Source organism: Budorcas taxicolor, chromosome 16, assembly GCF_023091745.1.
Source record: "Budorcas taxicolor isolate Tak-1 chromosome 16, Takin1.1, whole genome shotgun sequence".
NCBI lineage: Eukaryota > Metazoa > Chordata > Mammalia > Artiodactyla > Bovidae > Budorcas > Budorcas taxicolor.
The window spans coordinates 18,564,293-18,583,729 of record NC_068925.1 but is presented as its reverse complement, the minus strand read 5'-3'; the positions used below and the strand labels follow the sequence as shown (position 1 = coordinate 18,583,729).

Here is a 19,437-nt window from a genome sequence, read left to right as displayed (position 1 = left end):
TTTCAAGGAGGAACATTTGAGACCTAATCTGGGCAGAAAAGAGGCAGAGAGGTAATAAACTGATGCTTCAGTTTAAAATGTTATGACAATTATGATTCTCTGTAGTGGATTAGGATCTTACAGCTTTGATAGACATTAAAGCAATTATGTGTGTGTGTGTGTGTGTGCTTAGTTGCTCAGTTGTGTCTACTCTGTGTAACCCCATGGGCTGTAGCCTGCCAGGCTCCTCTGGCCACTGGATTTCCCAGTCAAGAATACTGGAGTGGGTTGCCATTTCTTTCTCCAGGGGATCTTCCTGACCCAGGAATTGAACTTGTGTTTCCTGAAGTGCAGACAGATTCTTTACCATCTGTGCCACTAGAGAAGCCCAAAGCAATTATATTTAAATATTTTATTTTAAAATGATGTTGGGAAAATCCAGTTATGAGCTTCTGGTCGCCATCCTCTGTGAACAAGCAAATGTCAAGCCTCTCTGGCTGCCCATCTTCAAACTCCTTCTAAGTGGCCTCTGGAGCCCTATTATGTTTCATTCTACTGCTACTAATTTCTCCCAGACGGATTCCACTGGGCCAACTGGTGTCCATGTTTCTTGCTAAAAGACTCCCTAACTCCCTTTACAGAACCCTCCATTTACTTCTTACGTAATCCTCAAACAGATGATTTCTAAATACCAGGCAGTCAGAGAAAATTGACCACTACTACCGAGGATGAGATGGCTGGATGGCATCACGGACTCGATGGACGTGAGTCTGGGTGAACTCCGGGAGTTGGTGATGGACAGGGAGGCCTGGCGTGCTGCGATTCATGGGGTCGCAAAGAGTCAGACACGACTGAGAGACTGAACTGAACTGAACTGGACCCTCACTCTTACCGCCACTTGCAGACCATGGAGATTTTGGAAAAAGCACTACGTGGATGTTATCTAGATGTACCCCATGTACCTTCCCCCCCAGTCTCATAGAGTCCATGAGAACCTTGGTCCTGTCTTTTTCTCCTCCAGAATTCACAATAGCATTCTATTATTCATGCTAAAAGATAAAATCAAAGCACACCAATCTCCTGTTGATTTGCCTTTCATTTCTAGGAGATTGTTGCTTATGTAACACACAACCACTTGCTACTGTTTTAAATCCCACATTTGATTTTCACACAGTTGCATTCCTTTATGCCTAAATTTAATATACACATCCTATTAGAAATGCTTACTATGTTTCCCTTCTCCCTAAACTTGAATCAAGCTCCTATTCAAATATTAAGATAGTATGAACATTCACTGTTCTGCAAATTCTTGACTTGTCTAGAATTTGGAACTTTCTTCTCTGTAATCATATATAATTTGTTATGTTGCAGAGAAACACATTTCCTCTATCCTTCTAGGTTCTACTGGTTGGTCTGTTAATTAAACTGACATAAGGCAGATTAACAAGAGGAAAAAAACAAAACAAAACAAACTCATGTTCGTTTAGGAGCCCTATGAACTCAATGAGAGGCTGCCAAACATTCAGGTAATTGAAGCTTCTATGCCTTTCTGAGCCAAAAAGAAGAGGGTAGGGATTTGGGGCTTCAAAGGAAAGGAAGATGATTCACAGGCAGATGAGAAGAGCGAATGTTTGGCAAACAAACTCTTGTCCTGCCAAGCAGAGACAATGGACATGAGAGGTCTCTGAACAAAGAGGCACACCAGCTGACCACCCCTACCTAAATTCCCAAGCCCCCCACCACCTGACCACTCCTACCTAAATTCTTTATAGTTCTGTCTGGTGATGGCTCTCTTTCTGAACCAGGCTCTCTATCTAGATTCTTTTAGTCGGTTGATGGGGAGGTAAAAAAGCTCCTCTTGAGTCTTTTGGTTTCCATTGTTTTTGGCTCCATGTAATCCTCATGCCAAACTGGCACATTGCAGGAAAACTCAGCCTGCACACCTTCATGTATAATGATTTTAAATAGTTTACATATATAATCATTTTTATATGTATAATCATTTATTTACTTAAGCTGTAGCAGGTGACTTTGACATACCACTTGGACCTACTGTATCTTTCAATGTCTCTAATAAATAGTAGTAACTCAAAATGGTTCATAAAAGTTTGATTGTATATTCCATATACTGAATTTTTTGTTTCTGTGTGATATTGTCACTGGTGAAGACACAGTGTTACATCAGTTGCTTTTAGTTTCCAGATAATGAGTTGACATGACCTGATAATACTCATGTTATCTTGTAATGTCTAGTTCCACTAGGTACCAATGTAGGTTTCCTTCAAAAATAAACAATGTATGGGAATAAAATTCTATGCTCCCCTGTTTGATATCTTTTTAGGGAATATTGAAATAATCTCTTTCACTTAAAATACCCTATACCCCAGCTGTCAGAGGAATAGAGACCAAAAATTCCATCAATGTTATAATTAATGCATTTTGGTCTTTCTTTACTTTTCCCTTTCCACGGAGAGGAATATGCCCCTATATCCCAAACAGATGTTTTACTCAGGCTTATGGAACCATATTTCTGTAACTCCTCTCCTGGGTCCTTGTCCCTAATGTCTGAGGCAAAATAACTTTCCAGATTGCTAAGTAAGAATATTAAAAGCTTGAAGATTAACAATAATTCTCATAATTATAATTTGTCTATATTTCCTCATTCCACCACTTTTCATGTTCCATTTCTAAAATTTCAAATTTCTAATAGGAGATATATAGCTAGAGATAGATACAGATATATATATGTATATACACAAGTTCCCTGGTGGCTCAGAGGTTAAAGCGTTTGCCTGCAAGGCGGGAGACCCGGGTTCAATCCCTGGGTCGGGAAGATCACCTGGAGAAGGAAATGGCAACCCACTCCAGTATTCTTGCCTGGAAAACCCCACGGACGGAGGAGCATGGTAGGTTACAGTCCATGGGGTCACAAAGAGTCGGACACGACTGAGCGACTTCACTCACTCACTCACTCACTCACTCATATATATATACATACCACAGATAAAGGAACACCATAGTTTTTAATTGTAGCATGTTAAAAATTTCAAATTTCTGAATACTAGCATTTAATACTGCATAGAAAATGGGTTGAACTAATGAGCTAATGCATATTAGTACATTTTCTATCTAAGCAACTATGCAAACACTGCCTAACAATGGGCTTTGACCATAGAATCTATTGTGTCCCATTAAATCAGTGACTGTATAAGCACCACATTTTCTCCTCCTACATCTAGTTTCTTTAATATAAAATACCAATCTATGGCTGAGATGTAATCTTTCTTCTAAACAAGCAATTAATATTTTATATTTCTTAATTTATATAACTGAAGAATCTGTATCCTCCCTACTTACTTTAATCTTATTGGCTTGTCTTAATTCTGACACTTGGGGAAGTCAAGGAAATTAAATTGCTAGATTTTGTTTTTATTTCTGTTTGGTGACATTTAAACTTCCTCCAATGATACACTGTGTAGATTTTTCTATTCAGGTAGGAGTCAAGGCCTCTGCAATCAGTATTCTGCTTTATTTTTGCAGAGATCATCTGTTTATGAAGACTCATTAAAGCATGATGAGTCAGATATGTTCTAGGGTATATTTTAAGTTAATTATGTTCTGAATCTTTACCTTTGCTGCTTTGGGCATAAATTAAAAGCATCTAAAGCAGTTTTTTAAAATTTTTTTTCAAAAAATGTTTTAAAATTAATTATAAAAAGATATTTTCAGAGGAAAAGTGCATCCATTTGGAGACCTGTATATAAAAGAGAAATACTACATCTTGCAAGCTCTCTATCACAACAAATAACCATGATTTTATTATGGCAAAGGGTACGTTTCAAGGTCACTGCCTTGCTTTGCTTTTGAAGTTTGTTTAGTAACTAAGAGAAAACACAAAAGATTCAAATTCTGGCTTCTTTTAAGTGACATGTGGCATAAAAGTATTTGATCAGAAAGAGAAGTACAGACTCTACCAGGAAGACATGCAATCTGAATCTGTAATGCTTTACAACAAAACCTTCTACCGTAGTGTAAATAATATGTGTGCAGACTTTTCATTTTAATGTCAGAGACTATATTTTCTATTTAAGAAAGAATAAGCAGTTAAATGCCAAGTATACATTGAAATTCAAGCTTATTTTTCTGTTTAGGTAACTCAAAGATTTGTTTTTCTTATAGTCTATTGAGTGCCTAACCCCAGATAGTGAAGTTTAGGAAATCCAATGGTTTAATCTTGAATCTTATGGTTGGAAAGTCTTCTATCTCAATAATACTTTTAATTTTATTGCACTCAGATATCATATCAAATTAAATAAATTCATTAACACTGAAGTAGGGTATTTCAGCAATTCACCAACCCAAATGAGGACAGCATTCTAAACCCTTGGTAAAGTCTCTCAGAAGAGAAGAAACTAATTAAATTAACATCATACCCTCTTCTGATACTCAGTGGCAAGAAGAGCTTTCTTTGTTGTGTGATTTTAAGAGACTGCTTTAGTAAAAAATAACTTCCTTTTCTCCAACACTTGCCTCCAAACCATCATGATATTCAAACATTCCATAGAAAACCCTTTAGGGTTTAGGAGTTTAAAGACCTCCCACAAGATGTAAATTTAGTTAATTGAATTGAGATCTAGGTTCTTGTCTGGCCATCAGGTAATCTTAGGAAAGACACTCAGAGACTCAGTATCCCCCCGTCTAGTATGTGGTTGGACTAATGGTACCTAAGAACATGTAAGCTGTTTAACTTTAAAATTCTGTGCTAAACCTAACAGTATCTGGGGCTATTAGCTAATACATCAAGATTGCCTCAGTCATTAGCATCATGGACAAAACAGATTAGAGTGGTTGAAGCTAGTTGCCTAGTGATGTAGCAAAGGAAAGCATTTATGACAGATGACATTACAGGAAATATTTAACATCACAAAAGAAACACATGCCTGTCAGTTTGGGCTGCAAAATGATTTAGAAGACTTAGAACATTGTCTTTTTATTGAGTTTTGTACCTTAGAATTCTCTCTAAATATATTTTGATGTGATGATGTGCATATTATTTATTCAACTTTTCCTATAAGGCATAGATTGAACCAAAGTAAGTGTCATTTCAATGAAGGTATGATGGGATCAGTCAATTAATAAGACAACTTGGATGCACAGGGAGGCCTGAATTAGCAATCTAACAGACAAGGTTGCTGGACATTTAACTGCTCAGTCCTTGAAACCTTAAAACTTTCAAGCAAGAATCTTGTAGGATTACAGGACAATTTCCAAAGAGAGAAATAATTCAGGAAAACATCTAGTATTAGTTGTAAGTTAGAGAGCAAGTGAACTATATGATTCTCTAAAAGTGACAATAAATAATAAGAAATGAGGTAAGCCTGACAGCGAAACCAGCTCTAATTAAAAGTATGATAAACTTGGGTTACACACCCACACACTCCTTTTTATACTGTGTCTCTTCCTTAACCTGGAATCCTCTGTAATCTATAAGGTATCTCATTTCATATACACTAAAGGCCCAGCTGTCTATTAAAAAATTCACGATGTGTTTTTAATACATCTAGGGACCTGGGAACCTCTTGAAGACTTAAGAATCTTCAACCCTGGAATAGTAACTCTCTAATTTTAGAGCATCCAGAGAACCTATGACGGAACTATTTGGTGCAATGACCTTGAAGACCACCATCATTGCACACTCACTTGGGCTGTACTCTGTTTGAGTGGTGCATGTGAATATTGGAGGCTCCTGAGTACACCATAGCATATATTTCTCAGTTAACACCAACAACACATAGCATATAGTAGCAACTCAATTTTCTATTGATTCCTTTCAGCTTACTTCTTTTCCCTGGTGGCTCAGGAGGGAAAGATCTGCCTGCAATATAGGAGAACCGGGTTCCACTCCTGGGTCAGGAAGATTCCCTAGAGAAGGAAATGTAAAGCCACTCCAGTATTTTTGCCTGGGAAATCTCATGGACAGAGGAGCCTGGAAGGCTACAGTTAATGGGGTCACAAACAGTCGGACACGACTGAGTGACTAACACAAACATTTACTTCCCTAGTGGCCATGGAGCAGAGTGGCAGAGAGGTCAGTAGTTAGTGGATGTTAAAGGACTATGTTCTTTTTCACATTTAGTTACTAATTTTGAGGCCTTAGGCCATCACTTAACCTATTACTTTCTTTATTAATTATTATAAGATTCAAGTGTTTATTAATCAAGTAGTATAAAGAAAAATAATATCATATCAAAATTCTTTCACAAATATAAATATTATCACTGCATCTGTTTTGAGTTAAAATAAGCCTTGCATAATAATTACACTTTAGAAAAAAATTAAAGTCCAGAGCAGTATCATCATAGCATCTTCTGTAATACTTCTGCATGTAGCTTAAACTGAAACAGAAACTGTATACTGATCACAGGAGATAAGACACAAGACCAGTAGAACGGAAGAAAAATAAAAAGAGACAAAGTATGAGAAAAATAAAATACTGAATAAGACATCAGGGAAAAGAAAGAGAATAGATAAGGGGAAGCTGGAAAAGAAGAGCATCTATATGGGAGATTGGAAGAATACTTGTCATAATAAACTTCTTCCACTAGGGATTTTAAACTTTCCTTGTGTAGCCGAGGCTGGGGCCTCAGAAGATTAATAAAGCATAAGGGTTAGGCAGAGGCTTCCATCATTAAAAATACTGCTTAAAAGAAAAAGTCTTCTCCTTTCTTCTTTCAGAATGTAGAAATTCATTTATTTGAGTCTACAGCAATTTTACACAGAAATTGCTATAGCAATATACACAAAAAATCCACTCAGTAATTTTTTAACATGTATATGATTCTATAGAGAAATAATTAAACATTTTTTAAAAGTTTCACCAGGTTGCCTTATAGTGCTATGTAGTGTTAAAATATTTGATTAAAATGAAAATAGGAAACTAATATCAAAGATGTTCTCATCAGTATTTGTGTGCAAACAACATCACTTGTAATATATTGAGAAATTATATTGTAGAGTGATTATAGCAAAATAGCACAGTGGTTGTAACACAATTTTGTAGCCAGATTACACAAGTTTTTTGACTAACTGATTTGTTTACTGTGAAATTGTGGACAAATGCTAACCTCTTTTTTTCCTCAGATTCCTTACTTTTAACGTGAAGGTCATAAAAGCAGTATTATAAAATTTATATTGAGTCAATCCACACAAATTATATGTAGAACAAGTAAGTGTGAGTTTTTCTTTAAATTTATTTTTAAGTGAGACTATGCAAGACTAAGTTAAGGTTGATTTTTATTTTCATACTTCAAGTGTCTTTTATTTTTAAATGATGCTCTACTAAATAAAACTTAAAAGTCTAGAATATAAGCAACTAATTAGTTAGGCTGGAAGATACACCATAACAAAAAAAATAAATAAGGAAAGAAAAAAGCTATTTTTCTAGTACATCATAGCTTCAGTAAAGAAAAATAGTAAAAGAAAATATAATATTACTTGTTTCTTGATATTTTATTCATGTGCATTTAAAGATTAAACATGTTTTTTAAGCCACGTCTTTATCAGATTCATGTTTCCAGCTTCTTCCCTTACTAGTAACTTGAATTATAACAAAGAACTGTCAAACCTCTTGACTTCTTTAATTTACTTCTCATTTTGTGTTGAAGTGTAATTACCCAATTTTCTTTTTAAAATTTCAGTTTTAGTTAGCATGTCAAAGTCTTTGTCATCTCATCAGATTTCATTTTACACAGAATTTTAATATATAAATATCACACTTTAATAAAAACATACCCTTAAAGAATATCTTCCAATACTCTTCTGGGTATACTAGTGGCTAAATAAATAAGAAAAATGTAAGTGCTCAGGATAAATCCTTCTGTAGACTATTTAAAAATAATCAGCAGTACAAAAATTCAAAATAGGTGAAAAAAATTTAAAACAAATGCAAAATGCAAAACTTTCTCTCAATGTTAGCAAAGACACAGCAAGCAAAGGAAGCTTGTTTACCATGTACATTTTCCCAATGATTAAATCACAAGGTAGCAATATTCTTATAGTTTCATTAAAGATTACAGGTTAAAGAAATGCTGATTACAGATATATATGCAAAACATAATTAATTTCTGAGATGAGATTTCTTTACTGATGAAACAAAAGCTGCTGATTTCCTTCCCTTTTTAATCATTCTTTTGATCTTGTTCTATGTAAAGGAAGAAAAATAATTTTCCCTCTATCCTTCTAGATTCTAGACCAATCAATGGAAGAAAAACAAGTTTGATAACATATGTACCTACTGTCTACATGGAAGATTCCCAGGAAAACTGAATAACTCTCCCAAACGGCTCAAGCTACCACCTTAAATACTATCTCCATCTAAAAACAACAGAAGATCTTGTGGTGGGAGATGGCAGTCATGGAAAGTTATTAAGAAAAGCACAGTAAATGAAAGTAAGACTGTTAATGCAGATTTAAATCTTCTTCACTGATAAAGAATTTCTAGAGATTTAGAATCATGCTCTTTTCCTGGTGCAGAGATACTCTTACAAATAGAGATTTCCCTTATAAATCTTTCTTACAAAAGGGTATCTTCTACTACCCATTTTCAGAGGTCTTCCTATGCCTGCTGTTTCTTTAAAATTAAACAACTCAAAATAATCCTCATGCCCAAGAGGCATATTTGGAATGACATATTCTGCTCCTCTTCAGCTGCCACTGACTTTTCAATTATTCTATTGTATTGATACTACTAAACTTTAATCAAAATAAAGCTAAATAAAGGCACATTTCGGGTAAAGTCTTTAGAAAACATATCTGAAAAGTACAGAAGAGAAGGCAGGCAAAGCATTATTTAAAGGTGATTTTCCCTTTTACCCCTTCTTACACCCTCAATGCCCAAATAAATTTGTCCAAATATCAAATTCAGATCCCATGGGATATAGCAGAAAAAGGAAAGGATACAGTGCTGTTGACCTGAAATAAATACCCTGCCAGATATTTCTTCAGCAAAGATGGGTTTATTTGAGATCATTGGACAATTGCTATTCAAGGTCTGCAACACTGAGCCACAACCAAGACCCACATAGCATGGGGAAGGAGAAGGCTTTTATAGAGGGAAGTGGGAGGGCTGTAGTAAACAAAGAGTCTATGGCTTTTCATTGGCGGAGTCTTGCGAGGAATGAAGTCTTTCTTCCTCTTCTTGGGCTCTGCTATGTTGCAGGGCATCAGAGCTCCCACTTCTGATCTCCAGACTCTCTTCAGTTAAGGTTTCTGTTATTAATTTTTACACAGTTTAAAGTCAGTTTGGGGAAATATGCTTCCCTGGCAACCAGAATTAAATGCTTCACACAGACACTGGGAATTCTCTTATCTGCTAGTGTAAAAATTACAACTATACCAAAGTCATTAGAACACATATTCTACTGCTCTCATCCTGCTCTTGAACTCGAAACAGACTACCATAAGCATGCTTTATTCCTCGATGTTCTCAACATAAAACAAATGTATTCTTCAGTTCAGTTCAGTCACTCAGTCATGTCTGACTCTTTGCGACCCCATGAACTGCAGCACGCCAGGCCTCCCTGTCAATCACCAACTCTCGGAGTTCACTCAGACTCATGTCCATCGAGTTAGTGATGCCGTCAAGCCATCTCATCCTCTGTCGTCCCCTTCTCCTTCTGCCTCCAATCCCTCCAAGCACCAGGGTCTTTTCCAATGAGTCAACTCTTCACATGAGGTGGCCAAAGTATTAGAGTTTCACCTTCAGCATCAGTCCTTCCAATGAATACCCAGGACTGATCTCCTTTAGGATGGACTGGTTGGATCTCCTTGCAGTCCAAGGGACTCTCAAGAGTCTTCTCCAACACCACAGTTCAAACGCATCAAATCTTTAGCACTCAGCTTTCTTTGTAGTCCAACTCTCACATCCATATATGACCACTGGAAAAACCATAGCCTTGACTAGATGGACCTTTGTTGGCAAAGTAATATCTCTGCTTCTGAATATGCTATCTAGGTTGGTCATAGGTTTCCTACCAAGGAGTAAGCGTCCTTTAATTTCACGGCTGCAATCACCATCTGCAGTGATTTAGAGCCCCCAAAAATAAAGTCTGACACTGTTTCCCCTGTTTCCCCATCTATTTCCATGAAGTATGGGATCAGATGCCATGATCTTCGTTTTCTGAATGTTGAGCTTTAAGCCAACTTTTTCACTCTCCTCTTTCACTTTCATCAAGAGGCTTTTTAGTTCCTCTTCACTTTCTGCCATAAGGGTGGTGTCATTTGCATATCTGAAGTTATTGATATTTCTCCTGGAAATCTTGATTCCAGCTTGTGCTTCTTCCAGTCTAGCATTTCTCATGATATACTCCGCATATAAGTTAAATAAGCAGGGTGACAATATACAGCCTTGACATACTCCTTTTTCTATTTGGAACCAGTCTGTTGTTCCATGTCCAGTTCTAACTGTTGCTTCCTGACCTGCATATAGGTTTCTCAAGAGGCAGGTCAGGTGGTCTGGTATTCCTATCTCTTGAAGAATTTTCCACAGTTTATTGTGATCCACACAGTCAAAGGCTTTGGCATAGTCAATAAAGCAGAAGTAGATGTTTTTCTGGAACTCTATTGCTTTTTCAATGATCCAGCGGATGTTGGCAATTTGATCTCTGGTTCCTCTGCCTTTTCTAAAACCAGCTTAAACATCTGGAAATTCACAGTTCACATATTGCTGAAACCTGGCTTGGAGAATTTTGAGCATTACTTTACGAGTGTGTGAGATGAGTGCTTGTTGTTAAACATCAGGAAGTTGTCAGCTGAGCAATGATGGACAGTCTTTCTTCCATAGAACCTAAAATTAAAAGTGAAAAGTTTTTAAAGTTCTAAATATACAGAATATTTCATAATAAGCTTCCAATTGCAATACCAATGCATTTATTTCAACTTTAATAAATAAAGTTACAGAGAAAATAAGAAAGCATATTGACTCAATCATATGCTTATATTTGCATCAATCTTTTCCAAGTTCTAATATCTATGAGTAAGGTTATCAGGGTGTATCCTACCTAATGGTGCCTGGCTGATGGGACTGGCAGCAAGAACTATAAAGTAGATTTTGTCTTCTTGGTCCAACAGGAATTCTATGTGAACACTGGGCTAGCTGTGCCCAGAAGGAAACCACCCTATTTTTTTTCCTTGATATACTCAAAAGGGGGGCGCTTTTGCAGTCTCTTCAAAGGAAAGTTACTTTCCATTCTTTTATGAGTAGTATTTAGCTTAGTGTTTGAAATACAGCTGTTAAAAGTGTAAAGAGATGATATGAATTCATTAATAAATGAAATGTCGATGACCTTTTATATATATATATATATTTACTTATTTATTTTGGCTGTGCTAAGTCCTAGTTGCAGGATGCATGCAGGAATCTACTTTCTCAACCAGGGGATCTAACCCAGGTGACTTTCTGGGAGATGCAGCTTGTGATGGTTCTTGACCCCAGCCAGAGCTGACCGCCTGCATGAGAGGTCTCTTCTGTGATGGTGCCTACCCCTGCTCCCTGTAACACTAACTCTCTGTCCTTTGTGGATACCACCATCCTTACAACAAGGGAACTTGCTCTGTGCTGCCGACCTGACAGGTGCTGACCCAGGGAGTTCTGCACGTGTGTGGTTCCCTCTCCCATTAGCACCCATGGGAGTCCCATGTGGATCCCAAGTGTGCCCCCATGGGCTATCTACTTGAGCCAAGATCCCCAACTGGTGGTAAAGGAAGGGCGGGCTGCAGCTGAGAAGGTTGTGACCAACAAAGAATTAAAGGTTAATGGGCTGCCCTAGCTCCTGAATTTATTGCTGCTCCACCCTCCTGAGGGGGCAGCCTGGTCTGAGGCTGCAGGTACCCTCCATGGCGGCTCACAGTCTCTGACTCAAAAAACAAAGGAATTGATAAATTATTCACCAAAAAAGCAGGAAGTGACATATATCGGAGAGAATCAGGACTCAAACCCTAGTTCTTTTGATTCCACATGCTGTGATCTCTAATCCAATGCACTAATTTCCCCACACTTAAATAGCTATAAACTGAAACTATGAGTATTATACTTACTGAAATAATCTGCCTATAAATGGACCAGAAGAGTTAAAACCCTTGTTGTTCAAGACTAAACTGTATTACTGTTAATATCATGAGTAAATGAATTAAGGAATATTGAATAGAAATATTACCCTCCTACCCAGGTTTCTTAACATCTGAACATCTAGCTCTGAACATCCTTGGCAAGATGATTTTTAACAGGATATAATAATTTACTTATTTTATTGAAATACTTTATTTTGGTGTTTTTATCATTATTAAATTATTTACAATAGTTGCATAGACTGTGTAAAATTTTACAGAATAATTAAGTTGTTTCTTTTTTGGCTACTAATAATTTTGCTGAAGTAAACATATTTTATATATTTCTTAGTATATATGAGAAGAGGACATTCCTAACTATGAAACTGATAGGCCAGGAAATATATGATATTTTACATTTCACATACTTTAACTTTTTAGAAAGGTTGCACTAGAGATTATTAATATTTTATATGTTTACACAATTATATAATGCTCTTTTGACTTGCATTAATTTAATTTCATGTGAATTTATGCATCATTATGTTAATTTGTGTGTAAACTGCTTATTCATTTCTATGCTTATTAGATTATTCATGTTTTTCAAATAAATGTATGTGTCCTTTCCCCTAATTTTGGAAATGCTATAGGAAAAATAGGAAGTATGTTGGAACTCAAAACTTTATTTAGCAACTAACAAAACAACCTGATCACTGAGATCCACCCATCTCTTTCTTCTTAGGGTTACGGATAGGACACAAGCACCCCATATACCTTTTTTTTAATAATTGCTTTTTTTTCTTTCCTGTATGTGCTGGGTACCTCGCTCCTGGAACCCTCCTCACCTGAGCCAGGCAGCCAACTCTCCAGGAGCCTCGACTCAGAGTGATTCCCAACCCCAGGGCTGTCCACCGGCATGAGAGGCATGTTCTGTGAACCTGCCTACCCCTGCCCTCTGTAACACACACTAGTCTCTGTGCTGTGTGGACACCGGCCATCCTTACAACAGCAGAGGAGCTCACTGTGTGGGTCTGATGTGATCGACGCTGACCCGGGGAGTTCTGGGCATGCGTGGTTCCCTCTCCTGTGAGTCCTACGTGCATCTTGCACGCATCCCACACGCTCTTTACCGGAGCCAAGATCCTCAACAGGTGGTATAGGAGGGGCAGGCTGCAGCTGAGAAGACTGTACGCAAGGAGGAGTTTAGGGTGAGCCGGCTGCCCCAGCTCCTGAAGTGACTGCTGCTCTACCCACCAGAGGTGCCAGCTTGATCTCAAGGTGGCAGGTGCCCTCCGTGCTTGCCCAGCAGACCCCGCTGAGGACAACAGAACCCAGACGCTGGTGAGAATGCCACTGAAGTTGGGCTAAAACTCCCACAGCTCAGGCCACAGAGAGGGAGGCACAATCATTGCGTGGTCTTCAGCTGTTCTTCCGCAGACTCTAACCCAGAAAATGGAAATAAAAGTGATGGGAAAAAAACAAAAACAAAAACCAGTCTCTAAAATAATTTATAAATTATGCAGTGGATTCAACTACTTTAGACACCAGCTCGGCTCACCAGTTGCCAGAAAGTGTCCACTTTTCATTTGCAGATAATTCTTAAAGGCATTTGTGATAATGTCCATATCATAAAAGAAATTCAACATTTATACAAATAGTTTGCTAACTCTTATAATCTTAGCTACTTTTTAGTTTGTTTTTTTCTACATTTAAATAAGGAGATATACCTCACTAGTATTTCAAATGTGATATCTTGCTGTTCTATTAAAAAAAAAAAAACTAACTAACTTTTTGTAATATAAAGACCTAAGTAGCTGGAGGTATATCTCTTGTTAAGATATAAATTGTAAAATATTTCTATTTGGGGTTTCTTTCCATACTGTTTCGTATAGAAATGGTAGCAACAGAAGTTCTTTTTCCTGTGACTTTGCTTTATCCCTTTAAAGAAATACTGTGAATTATTTGCTTTCTTTTTTTTTTTTTTTTTCCTATTCATAGATTAATGAGGCTACCTTTTGAAGCATGGAGTCAAGGCTGTATTTTTCCTTGGGTTTTATATACTGAGCATATATCTTCTGGTAAGTTGCACCTTTTGTTCATTTTTTATGGCTTGTATATATTGTTATTCCATTAGTACAAGGCTAGCTATTGCTACAAATATCCCACAGAGAGGATACTTTGGTGACTTTCTTGACGATGCTAAAAAGTCTTTGTTTAGCATTCAGTCTGCCTTCTAATTCTGTGCTCATGTCACTCTGTGTTCCAATTTAATTCGGGTTTGGTTATTCTTATCTTTCAATCTCTAATCACTAGCTCTTCTATATTTCAATTACACAAATACGAGCACATCTTTGGTCTGGACTCACATGAGTTTGGTCTGTCACTTGAGTTTAGGTCCAAAGTAGTTTTTGATGTTTGCTACAATCATTACCTCATTGTCAGCCCAAGATAAAGTTGTCAGAAATTTGCTGCATGATTTGGTAGGGTTTTACTTAAAATGAATATCATTTGGAATAGACTAATGGACAAATATGCCACTAAAAAATTAATTTGACAGAAAGTAGATGTATTAATGATAACCCTGTATGCGAGACAGCAAAAGAGACACAGATGTAAAGAACAGACTTTTGGACTCTGTGGGAGAGGGAGAGGGCGGGATGATTTGGGAGAATGGCATTGAAACATGCATACTATCATGTAAGAAATGAATCGCTAGTCTATGTTCAATACAGGATACAGGATGCTTGAGGCTGGTGCACTGGGATGACCCAGAGAGATGATATGGGGAGGGTGGTGGGAGGGGGATTCAGGGTTGGGAACTCATGTACACCGGTGGCGAATTCATGTCAATGTATGGCAAAACCAATACAGTATTGTAAAGTGAAAAAAAAAAAAAAAAGAAAGAAAGAAAGAAAGAAACTGAAGCCTTAGAATTTAAAACTAAAAGAGTCATCTTATAAACTCCACTTTATTACTACAGGTTTCCAGTTGTTATATTTCTAATTTCAAGTTTTAAGGTTTTTCACTGCCTTAGTACTGGTGATGTTTTTAGCCCTCTTATTGTTAAGAACTACTATTTCAGAAGAATAGTAGCCTTATTGTCTAACAAACCACAGCAAAACATAATGGTTAAAACATTAAATATTTATTATTTTTCATGCTTAAAAAATCTGCATATTAATAAAATTATATAAATGTAATGAGTACTCATTGACACACTAAGAAGAATTTTGTGAAAATATGTATTTCAAGACTTCTATAATCTCCTAAGGTGAGTGATAATAAAAGAATATTGAACTAAACTTTCTCAAGACAAATGTGATGCAAATAAAGATGATTTCTCAACAATTTTTCTGATTATTAATCAAACTTTGATATTGCTTTAGTCTTTTATTGATATTACCATATTTATTTGATGTAGCAAATGTGTTTTTAAAAAATTACACTTTGTAAAGCCTAGAGCAATGACAAAAAGAAAAAAACAAATATATAGTTACTAAGCTAATAGTAACAAAGAAAATACCATGCTTAAAAAATATTAAATGAATGTATGTAAAGGAAGAGAAAGAGGAAAAACTGGATCGAACAACAAAGGTAAAAATAAGAAATAAAAATCAGATTGTATATTTAAACTCAGTCATGGTGATATTAGTATTATATATAAAAAGTTTAAACTCCATGGACAAGGCAGACATTATCATAATGGGGGGAAAAAGGGCTAAGATGTAAGTTTTCTACATAAAAAACACTTTTAAAATTAATACATTTAAATCTAAAAGGATCAAAAGATACATTTTATCAAACTGATTCATAAAATGCATAAGAAGTAACATTAACACTAGACATGGTAGATTTTAAAATAAGAAAAAGTACTGTGGATTAAGAGGAAAATGTTAAACAGAGGGGATGATTTATAAGGAAGATATGACTGTCTTAATTTTATGGATATAGTAGATATTTTACATAACATAAAAATCAATAGAACTGATTGGGTAACTAGATAAGACTACAAACTTAATAGATGAAGTTTTCACTACTATTCTACACTACATTTTTCTGCTACTAGTAGTTTTTCACTACATTTCACCATCAAAATGTAGTATACCACTATTCATAATTTGTATAATATTACAAGAATATACTTTAGTGATCTCCTTCTTGTCCTATGGACAATGATTATTATATAGGTTGTGTCTACTTAAGTTATACACTACACAATACTTTGTAATGTAATTTTTAAATATATTTGGAAGTCCTGCATTATTCTGTGGACTGTTATTTCCTTAAATGACCAATGGAGGATGTTAGAGAACCACTCATCTGGAAAAGATTCATTCAAAATACAAGATAGACCACTGAATTTTAATGTAACAAATTACAAAAAGTACATGAATATGGTTTCAGGTTTCTTATTAAAATTAGCATCTAAGAAGATACCACTTAGTAAGTTTTGACATTGTATCAAAGAAAAATATATATAATTATTTGAAAAGGCTTCAGAAACTTCTAACTTTTCAAATTACTTGTCTGTGTTAAGATTCTCTTCATATGCTTGGGCTTAAAAATATACAATGGACTGAATGTAGAAAGAATTATGAGAATCCAGTTATCTTGTATTTATAAATACAAACATTACAGAAACTTTCAAAACCTAAAAAGGCCAGGCCTCTCTGCCCATCACCAACTGCTGGAGTCTACCCAAACCCATGTCCATTGACTCAGTGTTCATTTTATCCAGATGCAAATTTATACCTGTTGAATAACCTCTCATTTCTTCATCCTTAGTCCCTGGCAGCTACAATTCTACTGTCAGTTTCTATGAGTTTGACTCTTTAACTCCCTCTTATAAACCATGCCATTGGAATTCTGTGTCTGGCTTATCTCACTTATGATGTCTTCCACTGTCATTCATATTGTCATATAAGGCAGAGTTTCCTTCTGTTTAAAACTGTTGGGAAGATCCCATGTAGACAGGCATGGCAACCCACTCCAGTGTTCTTGCCCAGAGAATCCCATGGATAGAGGAGCCTGGCGGGCTACAGTCCATGGGGGTCACAAAGAGCCGGACACCACTGAGCGACTAACATTACTACTGCTACTAAAGCTGAGTAATATTTTCATTATATGGGTGCCTCACATTTTCTTTATTCATCTGTCAATGGGCATTTAAGCTGCAATGGACGTGGGGCTGCGGTTCTCTCTCTGAGGTCCTGATTTCAATTCTTTTGGATATATAACCAGAAGCAGGATTGTTAGATCATACCGTAGCTCTAGTTTTTAGGATTTTGAGAAAACTCTGTACTGTTTTCTGTAATGGCCGCACCACTTTACATTGCCACTATATCACTGGCTTTATCAATGGCTTAAAGTAACAAGCAGCCACTTTTCTCACATGGAACTGTTAGCCAGTTTCACCTCAGGTTACATGTTTTAGCTGCTTTTAGCTTCAAATTTCTCTTGGGATTCAGATCTACTCCGTATGACTCCACATTTTTTTCTTGGACATGTGACTGTCTGAGATATGCTATTTTCATAGCAGCAAGACATACTGTTTTCATAGCCAGGCATTTTTAATAAATCTTTTCTCATTGTTGTTGTTTAGTCCCTCAGCCGTGTCTGACTCTTTGCAACCCCATGGACTGCAGCACACCAGTCTTCCATGTCCTTCACCATTTTCTGGAGCTTGCTCAAACTCATGTGCATTGAGTCAGTGATGCCAGCCAACCATCTCTTCTTCTGTCATCCCTTCTCCTCCTGCTTTCAATCGTTTGCAGCCAGCATCAGGGTCTTTTCCAGTGAGTTGGCTCTTTGTATCAGGTGGCCAAAGGTATTTCACTGGCTCAAACATTTAATACTCAGTCATTCATTCATGTTCAACTCTTTGTGAGCTCATGGACTGCAGCCCACCAGGCTCCTCTGTCCATGGAATTTTCCAGGTAAGGATACTGGAGTGGATTGTCACTTCCTACTGCAGCAGATCTTCCCAACCCAGGATCAAACCGATGTCTTTTGCATCTCCTGCACTGGCAGGTAGATCTTTACCACTGTGCCACCTGGGCCCAAATATGAAACATGATGAATCTCAGAGTCAACTTGTAAAAAAGTACATTGCTCCTACCATGAAAAAGACAGTAAAATATGATACTTAAAAAGTCTTGAGTGAAGAATTAATGTCTCTCAAGACATTAATGGGTCTCTGTACTATTTAGTAAAGTTAAGACAATCAGCAGGCATACAGTCTTGATACAGTATTTTTCTTCACTTAAATAATTTGCATTAGACAACTGAAAGGGGCTGGAAAGCGTTTTGCCAATGACTTCATTTGATAAATGGAGAAACTGACGTCCCAGAGTATTTAAGCGCTTTTCTAAATTTGTACAGTAAGTCATTGATATCTGACAAGGAAATAACTTATCTGACATCGTACCTGAATTCACTGTTACATTGACTTTCTCTTACTACTCATGTGCACTTTCAATATCCCAATACGTTTCTAGCAGTCAGGATTCAGGCAGGAAACAGATGGCAATCTCAAAAGGGTTTAACAGAAAGTTAAACAAGATGAAAGAGATTTAACAAAGAGCTCTTTAGCAGAGGTGATAGCAGTTGAAAAGAATCCAGAAGAAATGAAGCAGAATCTGTATTTAACAACTGCAAGAGTCACCACCACCAGGTGTGAATGGGGCTAAAAGGGGCAAGAGTTCTAGGACCTAAAAGAGATGAGGTCAAGGGTGAGGAGCTTTACCTTTACCTTTGGAAAGATGCAATCCCAGTAGAATCCCAGAATCCTTACTGTAAGAAAGGAAGTGAATAAGAAGGGTAATAATCAGACACGACTGAAGCAAATTAGCATGCACACAACAAATGTTTATTGAAAGCTTGCTTGCTGTATGTCAGATTTGTCTCCAGGCATTGACACTGCAGCATTGAACAAAACATAAAAATTCCTTCTTGGAGCTTATACTCTAGAAATGGGTTCAGTTCTTAAGCAGGTAAAAATCAAGTAAAATTATATTATGTTAATAGTGATAAATATCAAGAAAAAAATCAGGGAAACAGAGTAGGAAGTTGATTCTGAGGGCCCTTGGGCAGAGTGTAAGATAATCTAACTTATGTAAACAGGAAAATTCACTGCTGAGTTACGGATTAGCTTAAGATGGGCAAGGGCTGATGCAAGTGGAATTTTGTAAAATATTACTTATATGATAGGTGTATTCTAGAAATATGGCCATTTTTATGCTTTAAAATATTATTTATTTATTTTTTAAATTTTTATTGAGGTAGAGCTGATTTACAATATTGCATTAATTGCTGATATACAGCAAAGTGATTAAATTTTACATATACATGCATTAT

At 36.5% G+C, this 19,437-nt stretch overlaps 1 pseudogene; it reads right to left on the bottom strand.

Moving 5' to 3' along the window:
• Positions 1-9,121: 9,121 nt before the first annotated feature.
• Positions 9,122-19,437, bottom strand: part of LOC128061762 (biorientation of chromosomes in cell division protein 1-like) — a 141,718-nt pseudogene continuing 131,402 nt past the window's right edge.